Source organism: Spermophilus citellus (genome assembly GCF_964194105.1).
Source record: "Spermophilus citellus genome assembly, chromosome: 7".
Lineage (NCBI taxonomy): Eukaryota > Metazoa > Chordata > Mammalia > Rodentia > Sciuridae > Spermophilus > Spermophilus citellus.
The window spans coordinates 126,599,802-126,607,202 of NC_138188.1; the positions used below are offsets into that span (position 1 = coordinate 126,599,802).

Genomic DNA, 7,401 nt, shown 5'->3' on the forward strand with positions numbered 1-7,401 from the left:
TTCTTAGTCTTTACAATGGCTTGAAATAGTACCTTATAATAAATTCTATCTATCTATCTACCTATCTATTAACATCATCTGTATATCTGTCTTATTGGTTCTATTTCTTTAGAGGCAATTAATTAAGGAATTCACCTATCATGTGGTATAAAAAATATTTCTGATACTCAGACTAGGACTTAGATAAATTATCTAAAAGTTCTAGTCTTATAAAACCTCTAAAAGAGTACTTGTGATAATAAGAGTAGGACTTATTGAAATTGCCCAGAAAATATTAACATTTATTTAGGGTAAGTGATATTTTAGTATTTTAGACTATATGATTTCAGATGACTGATCAGAATCCTTGCAAGTAAGTTCACCTTGATATTCAGTGCAATAAAGCTAACTTCATGGAAAATAGTATAATTTAGAAGCATTTAATTGAATTCTTCACTATGTAGAATAGAAAATGCTGACTAAAATAACATCTTTTTTCTTTTGTACATTTTATAGACACAGGCTTAGTAGCACAGTCTTTTTTCTAAATCTTTGGTAATATTTTACAGCTTCATGTTATTTCGTCCTTAGCAAAATTATATAATTTATTTTTTTCTGAAACATTCAAAAATCTTAACTACTTTATAATAATTTAGATAAGTAAACTTTCACCTAAGAAAACAGAATATAATCAGAGATATCAAATGCCAATAAGGACAAAAAAAATTTTAAGATAGCCTGGTATCAAGATTTTTACTGAACATCTCTGTCTACCTAAGAATATTCTAGTTAGTCAGATGTTTCTTTCTCTGAGAATTATCTTTAATAAGGGTCACTACTATATGTAAAGAAAAATCACATGTCAAGCCAAATTTCAATAAGACAAAAATTATCTAATTAGTTTTATTAGTTCTTTATAATTTTTAATGAATTTTTAAAATGTTAATCTTAGTGAAGTTCATTTCATTATTTAGAAAAAATTAAAAGACTAGGAAATATAAGGAAATCCAAAATATGTCAGAAATTTCCAAGCTAAAAGCACCATGGCAACAAAATCATCTACTAAAGAAAATATCAGAAATTATTCATAATTTATTTGATGAATTAATATGGCTAATTAACATTGTAGGAGGGGAGAAAGAGCAAAACATTAGCAGTGATATAAGAAACACCAGGGAAGAAAAACACTTAATCAAACAGCTAATGGAACTTTTGAGGCCAACCAAATCACAAACCATAACTAAATAATCTACATTTACTTAGACCTGTGCCATTTGTGCAGTAAAATCACTGTTTAAATGCAAACCTTTATCTAATAATTTAGGCATGAGAAAACAGAAGCCATGAAATCAAATCCAAATGTGAGGTTTTTGGATGGAACTGGAGGAATTAATGTTGAGTGAAATAAATCAAACACAGAAAGATGAGAAAACATTTCTCTCATATGTGGAAACTAAAAGAATAATAATAATAAAAGGACCCAAAAGTAGCAGAGAAACTATTAGGGACTGAGAAGTCGTGGAGGAAGAGAGCAGAGAAAGGAGGGTGAGAAAAGATAGAAGGCAGAATAGACATGACCAGTGCACAATATATACTTGTATGGAAGTGCCACATCAAAATCCATTAATAGAAGTGATAGTGATAGAAATCAAGATAATTATTAGCTTTAGGGAAGTGGGTTTACAGTTATTGGAAGGTGGCATAGGTGATTGTCTGTGGTACTGATAACATCCTATTTCCTGATCTGGGTGCTGTCTACCAAGATCTGTTTATTTTGAGAAAAATTATTCAAATGATATTCTTCTGATTTGTGACTATTTCACTATATATGTAGAACTTCAATGAAAATATTTTCCTAAAAACATCTAGCAGCAGGATAAATTCATCAGGTATTGAGAGATAGATTTACTGTGATGCAAAATAGAGTGTTAAAGCGGTGATGTAAGGTAAGAAGGAAACATTGTTGTAATGAAATTTTAACATGTTGAAGCAAGTAAATAAGGTCATTGACAAATTTAAAAATGATTATCAAGGATTCTGGTTGGGCTAAATAGCTCAGGCCAAACTTGTCTAGATAACAACTGTATTTAATTTCCAGAGACAAAAATGAAAACATACCTGAAAGAACTAGAATGTTCAAAAGCAGATACTGGAAAGAAACTGACACTCAGTAGAAGCAATTACACTAGGTGAATTTCCCATATGTCGTGGCTCATCAACTGAACTAAAAGGTGGGGCAGCTATAATCTCAATAGCAAATGCACAATTTTACTAGCTTGAAGAAAGTGAGCACAGAGTTTGGGTCAACTATACTTAGAGGATAAAGTCAAGTGAGATCTTAGAAGTGGGAGAACCTGTGAGCAGGAGTGCTGAATTCTTCACATAAACCCTGACCAATTCTTTGATTGGTCTGAACAACACGTGTGGGGAAAACTCCTTTAAGTCTATCTGATGCTAAAAGGAGCTGAGATTTGGGCTGCCAAGATTGCAAGGAAGGTAGTTTGCACTTTAAGCTGTCCTTGTAGGCTGAATAATGACCTTCCAAAGATGTCAATGTCCTAATTATTAGAATCTTTGAATATGTTAAATTATATACCAAAGGAGAATCGAGGAAAGAGATTCAATTAGGGTTGCTAATCATCAGACCATGAAAAAGAATTTTTGTTTTTTCTTGGATCATAAGGGTGCTGAACCCAAACCTAATCATAAAGCTCCTTCAATGTGTCAGAGGGAGGCAGTAAAGTAGGTTTCAGGGTAATGCAATATGAGAAAGACTAGAACAGCTATTGGCTGGCTTTGAAGGTTGAAGTGGGCATGAGTCAAAGAGAATGAGTGTAGCTTCTAGAAGATGAAAATGCAAAATAATGAATTCTCTCTTAGAGACCTCCAGAAAGGACTGTGACCTTGCTTTTAGCCCAGGGAAAACCATTTCATACTTCTGATGATCAAAATTCAAAGGTAAATTAGCATTGATTTAATTTACAAAATTTGCAGTACTTTATTATAAAAGTCATGGAAAACTAATATGTACCCCAGTTTCATTACACACGTGTGTGTGTGTGTGTGTGTGTGTGTGTGTGTGTGTAATATAGGAGAAATAAATGACCCTACGTGGCTATATAGTTTTGAAATTTCATGTGCAACAGTACAATGTTAACTGTGACTAGAATGTTTAAGTTGAGAATGTAGTCTCTAGAGCACTCATCTAAAGTAATTCAAGGAAATACACAAAAAAACAATAAATAAAGGTTAATATCAACAAAAGCTTAGAAACACCCACATTCATTTATGTAGAAGACCTTTGGAAAGCACTCTGCTATCTAAATTTTTAAAGTGCAATGAAAATAAGCTATTTATTTATTTTTCCTAAAATTTATGAAATATATGGCATTAAACTTAAGCAAGGAAAATTCAAGTCTAATATAATAAAGACTATAAGGCATGTTAAATAGTGCCAATCTATACAAGGGCAGATTATTATTAGTTTTTATATGGGAATATAGTTCTTCTAAAGCCACAGAATAAATGTGACAATCATTTTGAAAGTTTCTTTTTCTTCATGCTTTTTTGTGGGGCTCCATTTCATAATTTAATTGTTTATGTTTCCCTAAAAATTTATTTTATATTATAATAAAAGAAGAGTGTCTGAATCTTAATAAAACCAGTCAATCCACTATCAATATTCTTTTTGTGTGAACAAAAGCCAAAATTTCATACTTACTTAGGTACAATGTGTTCTGAATTGATAATAGTATTTGTATGTAAGTCACTTCAGACTTCTGAAGTTATGTATTCACATTCTCACTGAGTCTAAATTTTTCTGAGCACAAAAACTTAAAATATTTTAATTATTATGCCATTTTCTTATGCAAGCAAACACTTGTTGATCTGCTATTAGATAAACTCAACATCCTTTCTGATTCTAAGTCTGAACCTTAGTAAAACTGAAAATGTGGTTATCTCCCTCTGTTTATTATATGACTCGTTATGAGAGGGGTAATTTTTAATATAAAATTCAATCTATAGGTTCCTTTTTAAAAAAAAACAACCAAGAATGACTTTAAATCTAGGAAGTAATAACAATTCGTGTAGGACAAAAAAAAGAAGGCAAATGTCAAAGAAGGATGCATGTCTGATTACAGATATGGTCTGGTGTCAGAGTCCAACAAAGGAAGGACAGGAAAAGAATTCCTAACTCAACATCATGTTCTCCAAAGACTACAATCCAGTATAGTTATGTCTCAATTAAATAAAAATAGGAAGGAGTCTGCAGGAAGCAGGTCAAGCAGTTCCTAGCCTAGAGAAGCCACCAGGATTGCCACAAGGCTCAGTAAGTGCTGTTCTGCTCAATCAGCAGGGCCTCCCTGAGAAGCCACATTGGCCCAGTGCAGCATTGCCTCCTCCAATTGCTAGTCTTTCTCAACCCTATCTTCTGGGGAAACAGCAGGCATTTTATGCTATGTGGGAGCCTATATCTTCATCACTTATGATGACTATGAACACTTCTTTGAAGATATGTACATTCTCATACCTGCTGTAGTGATCACAGAGGTAGGAGCCCTGTTTTTCATCATTGTGCTAATTGCCTTCTGTGCCACAATCTGGAAAATCTCTTTGCCTTACCACTGTTGTCTCATCCTGCTCTTGGTTTTTGTCATGGAAGTTATTGTAATGATTTTCAAATACGCTTACAAAGCAGAGGTGGAAAATGAGGTTGATGCAGAAAGTTTATAAGACCTACAATGAAATCAAACCCTGATGCTGCTAGCATGGTTATTGATTATGTACAGAGACAGCTGTGCTATTGTGGAATTCGTAACTACTCAGACTGAGAGAATACAGGTTGGTTCAAACAAACCTAAAACTAGACTATCCCTGTTAATTGCTCCAGAGAGTCTGCTATTAGATGCAATGACAGCCTGGCCAATCCCTCTCACCTTTATCCTGAGGGGTGTGAGGCTCTAGTTGTGAAGAAGCTACAAGAAATCCTGATGCATGTTATCTGGGCAGTGCAGGCCTTTATAGCTGTGCAGATGCTAGGCATGCAGGGTGCATGCATCATGTTGTGCAGAGGGAGTAGAGATCTTGCTTATAAGCTCTTCATCACTGGCAGAACTTATGCATAGTAGATATCTCAAGCATGAGCTTGTTAGTCTTGTTTTGATTTGGAAGGTGAAATGAGCAGGTCTGCTGCAGCTGGCCTCCTGAGTTCATCTAGTTAAAGACACATACACTGGTGCTGGATGGAACAGCTTGGCTTTTCATGTACCTACCCATTTACCTATACACCTATGACTTTATTTCCTTTATTTCAGCTGACTACCCATGCCCCTTAATGCTTAAGTTCAGTGGTAAATATTTTAACTTCAGAACCACTTGCAAGGTACATAGTGCCATAGAATTAAATGAGGACATATGCCGCTTTTGTTGCCTCCAAATAGTGATGGGACTGATGTCATAGTATCACCAGGTCCTTTCAGTCTTTAATGTGGAGAATTCTTGGCCAAAGGTTTTGGTGGAGAGGAGGAGGAAGCCAGCTGTCTGGTTTAAGCTGACACCAGATGGTGCCCCTCATCAGTATCCTTTTGAAGACCATACACTGTAGTTTGATAAGACTGAAACTGTAAATAATGGCTAAAATAGATTTTAGAATCATACAGAGTGTATCTTTGTTCATCTTCAAAATCAGAGTCTGATCTCTGAAACTAGTGGTTTGTAATCAAAGCTGGCTTTATAAGAGGAGATTAATGTATTCACTACTGTTTTAAACAATTAGTGTGTTTTTTTATGATTGAGCCTATTCATCATAAATCTTAAACTCATTAGAGATAATGTACCCACACAGACTAGCAAAATAATATGTAGATGTAATCTCAGTTGTACATAGAAAAATCTAATTCAATAAACTCTGTATGATCCCTAAAACAACAACAACGAAAACTACCACCTGGTACTTTGAGTTGCATTTGGCATACATACATTTATGTAATTTAGAAGAACTTTTGTATGTATCAATTGGTATGGTAAATTAAAAATATGGTTATTGTTTTTCAATCTAGTCAAGAGCTTATTTTAAAACTGTCTGAATTCCATTTGAAATTTTCTATTCTCTACTGTAAAGTATGTATGATAAAGTATTATTAATGTAAAATAATAAATTCAAAATAATATGTTACACAGTTCTCAGTAAAGTTCTCTATGTAGGTGCAGTTTGAAAAATTTTAAGTTGTCTTCAATGTGTATATTTTCCCTAAGTGGTTACTTTGGAAAGACTGCTTCCTTAAGAGTCAAACTTTTAGTGAAAATTCAATATTTATATTCTTCTCTTATTTTTTGTTGTTTTCTTTTACTTAGAATCTCTTGACTTTCTAATGAGTTGTAAAGATAGGCTAAATCATAAATATTCATGATTTTGGTCTCTGGCTGAAAATACACAAAAAGTATAATTGTTTTTTTTCCCTCAGCTTTATCAAGGACCAGACTTCGCATCTGAATGGGGATTGAGTTCATCTAAATGAAAGACCAGTGTTAGTTTGCTTTTATGAAGACATGGACTAGGCCAGATGAATTATGTAAAGCATAGTGGTGTGTGCCTGTGGACATGCAGGAAGAGGCAAGCAGAGCCACAGTGGCAGATAGTAAGCGTGCTCTGCCCAGGAAACCCTGTGCTTCTTGCCACACTGGATGTTGCATCTTCAGCACATTTTTAAACTCATTGAGCATTGCTGAATCACAAGCAGTATGCCAAGCTGTTCCAAGGACATAAAGGTGATATAAATTAATTTCCTGAGATGGTTATGATTTTGTTAATATGCTTTAATTCTGTTTGTAAAAAAAATTGATTTGGTAAATATTAATTGCCTTATCAAGGGCAAAACATCTGGATTAATCAAAGATAAAATTATATAAGCCATCCTAAGTAGCTTATAAACCATGAGATTTGTGCATAGTAGTATTAAGAAATTTGTTACAAGGGAATTTTAAAATCAGGGTGCATTTAAACACATTGTAAGGCAACTATGTCAACTGTATATACTAATTACCTAACTCAGAAATTAGATTCATGTTGCTATCTGTAATATAATCATGATATTGCTTTAGGCAGGAACTTACCCTTGAGGGATAAATATAAAAGCAGTAGATGATACAGTTCCTTATCTGCAGAATATGAGAAAAAGAATGTTTGCCTCTTTTAATTTGTAGCCCCAGTGATTCCTTAGAATTTTAGCTATAAAATCCAATCAATGTCATATGGCTGTAAGGATGACATTTCTTTGTGGTTCTATTAGTACTGCAATCCTGTTGTTGTCTGTGAATAGACACACTGTATACTAAGAAACCACATGGTCTGCTTGGCCTTTCTCCAGAAACCTGAGTCAGGCCAATGTAGTAGTATGCAATACTCTTTCAGAATGAATGACT

The 7,401-nt window shown here is 33.8% G+C and overlaps 1 pseudogene across 1 annotated transcript in view; it reads left to right on the top strand.

Annotated features, from left to right (window-relative positions):
• The window catches only part of LOC308653410 (tetraspanin-3-like), a 39,426-nt pseudogene extending 34,321 nt beyond the window's left edge, over nt 1-5,105 (top strand). The window contains exon 2 of the transcript in view: nt 4,393-5,105. The product of the transcript in view is annotated as a tetraspanin-3-like (transcript). The remainder of the gene's footprint in view (nt 1-4,392) is intronic.
• Nucleotides 5,106-7,401: the final 2,296 nt, after the last annotated feature.